Source organism: Cannabis sativa, unplaced genomic scaffold (assembly GCF_029168945.1).
Source record: "Cannabis sativa cultivar Pink pepper isolate KNU-18-1 unplaced genomic scaffold, ASM2916894v1 Contig4, whole genome shotgun sequence".
NCBI lineage: Eukaryota > Viridiplantae > Streptophyta > Magnoliopsida > Rosales > Cannabaceae > Cannabis > Cannabis sativa.
In genome coordinates, this window is record NW_026870040.1 from 259,680 (window position 1) to 264,217 (window position 4,538).

General features: G+C 38.3%; 1 non-coding gene across 1 annotated transcript; it reads left to right on the plus strand.

Annotated features, from left to right (window-relative positions):
- The first annotated feature begins 1,861 nt into the window (after window positions 1-1,861).
- On the plus strand, window positions 1,862-1,968 carry LOC115701788 (small nucleolar RNA R71). The gene has a single exon (XR_004008768.2). It is a non-coding gene; the product is annotated as a small nucleolar RNA R71 (small nucleolar RNA).
- The last annotated feature ends 2,570 nt before the right edge of the window (window positions 1,969-4,538 follow it).

Consider the following 4,538-nt stretch of genomic DNA (forward strand, 5'->3'; position numbering starts at 1 on the left):
TTCAAACATTTGAGACCGAAATTTTCTACTAAGCTTCTTTTTCTTTCTCTTCTTTTTGGGTGGTTTTTTAGAGTCAATTGATGCTTTGTCTTTGCTTTCTTGTGCCTCGTGATCCTTAGCAATTTCTTTAAGGAGAATCTTCTTTCTAACCTTCTTACTAACTTTGAATTTAGACTCCTCGACCATGTTAGGATCCATATCTCCAATTGCTAAGCATTCTCCTATTGCATCCGGGCCACGTATGGGATGGAAAACCTTGAATGTGGCTTGCTCATCTTGAGCTCTCATGGTGAGCTCTCCTTTTTCAACATCTATCAAAGTCCTTCCCGTGGCAAGAAATGGCCTCCCTAAAATGATTGGAACTTCCCTATCTTCCTCATAGTCAAGAATAATGAAGTCTGCCGGAAAGATGAACTTATCTACTTGTACCAAAACATCTTCAATTTTTCCATCCGGATGAGCCATGGAACGATCCGCTAGTTGCAAAGTGACGGTGGTTGGCCTTGCTTCTCCAATTCCCAACTTCTTGAAAATAGACATGGGCATGAGATTAATACTAGCTCCCAAATCACAAAGAGCTCTTCCAACATCCCGTCCCCCAATAGAAATTGGAATAGTAAAGCTGCCCGGATCTTTCAATTTAGGTGGAATTTTATTCTTCAACATAGCGCTACAGCCCTCGGTCAAAGCGACCGTTTCAAACTCGCCAAGCCTCCTTTTCTTTGTCAAAATATCTTTTAAGAACTTGACATAATTTGGCATTTGCTCTAGCACTTCTACCAAGGGAATATTGATATGGAGCTGTTTCAACACATCCAAAAACTTCCTAAATTGTCCATCTTGCTGCTGTTTCTGAAATCTTTGAGGAAATGGAAGGGGTGGTTTAGGACTAGAACATACTGGTGCGGATTGCTGACTGTCAGGTTGCTGACCCTTTGCTGTATCAACTGGACTGGTATCAGAAAATTCCTGGGCAGTTTTGTTACTCAATTTTTCGTCGATATGGATTGAAGTGGGCTCCCCACTACCCTTTATTTCCTCCTCAGAATTTTTCAGATTCTTGCCACTCCTTAGCTGAATGGCATTGCATTGCTCCTTCCCATCCCTCCTTGGATTTTTCGTGTCACTAGGCAAAGAACCTTGCGGCCTAGCTTTTAATTCATTGGCCAAATGTCCAAGTTGCAACTCTAAGTTTCGAAGAGAGGCAGCTTGACTTTGTATCACCGCATCATTTTTGGCCATATAATCCCGCATTAGACTCTCCAAAGAGCTTGGTTGGGAATTTTGAGCATGTTGGGAATGTCGGGGTTGTTGTGAAAAACCCGGTGGATATGCTTGTCTTCCTTGGGCTGGTGCGGTGCTTGAGCTTGCTCCTTGACCCCCCCAAGACAAATTAGGATGATTCTTCCAGGCTTGATTGTAAGAGTTTGAGAATGCCCCGTTGTTTCTGTTAAAATTCTGATTTCCCATGTAACAAACGGACTCCGGATTAGATGGACACTTCTCAAACGCATGCCCTTCTCCACAAAACACACATGAGACATCATCACTTTGAATGGCAGCAGCTGGTTGAATATTTTTAGCGTTCCCAATACTCAAATTCTTCAAAACATTCGTCATGGAAGCCATTTGAGCTGTCAAAGCCGTTATTGCATCTACCTCAAGGACTCCCGCCACTTTTCTACTTGTTGGAGCTCTTGTGTTGGACCATTGGTAGTTGTTACTTGCAATGGTCTCCAAAATCTCAAATGCTTCATTGTAAGACTTCGACAAAATAGCACCATTGGCGGATGCATCTAGCACCATTCGAGAAGCTGCATTCAAACCATTATAAAAAGTCTCCATCTGAATACAATGTGGAATGCCATGATGTGGACACTTTCGCAAAAGTTCCTTAAACCTCTCCCACGCATTACTTGTGGACTCATCTTCAAGTTGCTGAAAAGACATGATCTCACTTCTGAATTTTGCATTTCTAGTAGGAGGAAAGTATTTCCTCAGAAACTTCTCAGCAAGGTCATTCCAATTGGTCACAGAATCAGGCGGCAAAGTGTTGAGCCATGATCTAGCTCGGTCTCGTAGTGAGAATGGGAATAGCTTCAACCTTAACACCTCTTCACTTACTCCTTGGATCTTGAAAGAATCACTCACCTCCAAAAATGAACGGAGATGGAGGTGAGGATCCTCAGTTGGCATCCCGCTGAATTGCCCCACGGTTTGGAGCATTTGAAACATCACTGGCTTGAGCTCAAACTGCGGTGCTTGTATTTCAGGCCTCACAATGCCTGGATTGAGCTCATTAAACATGGGGGCTGCATACTCCCTTATAGCCCTTGCTCGATCATCTGCCAATATGATGGGATTAACAATTTGTGGAGCAACCCCATCGTCATCAAAATTTTCAGCCATGATGTCTCGGCCCTTAGCCTTTTGAACCCTTCTTCTTCTTCGAAATGTACGTTCAATCTCGGGGTCAATAGGAGCAAGTTCAAAGTCCTCTTGTTGGTTCATACACTATAGATACCTGAGATTTCAAAGACAAACCAGCAAGATTAAAAGCACAAAAATTCTTAGAATGTCAATTAGTTGATAAAACAAAATTTAGAACTTAAAGTCCCCGGCAACGGCGCCAAAAACTTGTTGTGAAAATTATATTGCTTTATAATTGCGCAAGTGTACACAATCACAAACAAGTAATACAATGATAAGTAATCAAAGTTCGTCTCCACAGGGACTTTTTACTAAATAATGTTAAATCAACTAAAAGTAATTCCAAGAATTTCAAATAAAAATAAAATAAAGTCACACATTAATGCACGAGAAAAATTTATAGCCTTGATTCTAAACTTGAGAACTAACTTTTTAAGCTAAATAAACTAAAAATGAGAAGCTAAAAGTAATTAAAATGGTGGTAATTTCAGATTTGGAAATTAGACTTGGGTGATTAATTTCCACTTGTATGTCCCAGCTGATACAGCAATGACCCAGCAATGACTCAGCAATCCTGGCAGAGTTAACAAATTTCAAAAAAAACCAGCAAGCTTTTTCCAAAACTTGCAATATACTATTCATAATCTCAACAATGCATTCCTACATCAGATTAGATCACAAATAGTCCAATAAAGTATCAAATCTTTAGTTATGCATGGTAGCAAAATATTCCTATTTCACTACTAATTAATACCTAAAAGAAAAGGTAAAAATCATGCATCAATTAGAGGGGTTCAACTAGGTCTTGCTTTTCCAAGTAAGATCTAGCTTGCTAAATGTTAAAAATGGCCAAAAATTAACATTCATTCAACATTTCATCACAACTAATTGAACTAAGACAAGATTGCTTCATCATTGCAAAATAAGAACACTAGTCCATACAAGGGTTCATAACCACCCAAATCTCAAAGAGTTTAGTTCATAGCTGAAATTAAAAACAACAAACCAGAAAATAAATTGTTCATGGAGTTAAAGAGCAAATTAGAGAGGAGAAAATGATACAAAATGAAGTGGAGAGCAAGAGAAATGAGTGGTGAGCTCAAATCCTTTCTTTGATAGTTGCCTTCTTCTCCTTCTTCTCAATCTTCTTCTTCTTTCTTTGTACTCTCTTCTTTCTCTGTACTTTTCTATCTTTCTGCTGTAATTTTCGTACCCCACCTTCAAAGTGCAGCCACCCCTTTCTAATGTCCTCCTTCTCTTTTTGCTCCCCAATTAGGGTACCAAAGTTTACCCTAATTGGAAATCCCAATCATCACCCACTTGTCCTTCATTTTCCACATGTTTGTTGAGTCAATAGCCAAATTCCGCCACCTCAGCTCGTTTTTCTTTTCATTAAAGCCAGCTGGACTATCTGCCAAAATAAACTTACTGGGCTGACAAATTGCTACGCGATGATTGCTATAGCAATGCCAGTCAGCAATAATCATTTTTCTGCTCCTTTTTCTCCTTGTCCCAAACATTTCCAAATACCTATTCTTGTATATTTTTCTGCTTAAAACACATAAAAACAACAACATAAGTCCATCTAACACTCACTAACACACACACTTCCATTTATTACAAAGACACAACAAACTAAACACAATTACATAGGTTAGACACTAATTGCTCCACAATTCACATTAAATTCAAGCTTAAAGATATGAAAATAACTCTAAATCTTAGAGTTATCAGTGTGATCCACCACTTTCCTATTTTTGCTAGGCTTTGATTAGCAATTACATGGTAATTAAAATTGAAAATAATAATTGGGAAACACACAAAGAGGTGCCGGCCATAGGATGAAATGGGCCTCACTTGGATTTTGCAGTTTCCTCAATTTTATTTCAATTTCTCCAAAAATGCCATTTTTCAAATTCTAATCATTTAAATGCCAAAACTAATTATTTAATAACTAAAATAGATTATTAAATAATATTGTCATTTAAAATAATTATTAATTAGACATACAAAGTCTCTTAATTAATAATTAAACCTAGAAACCCTTTTCGTTACGATTTCATCCTTAAACTGTGAGAATTCATAAAGTAGACATAGTCTAACTTTTA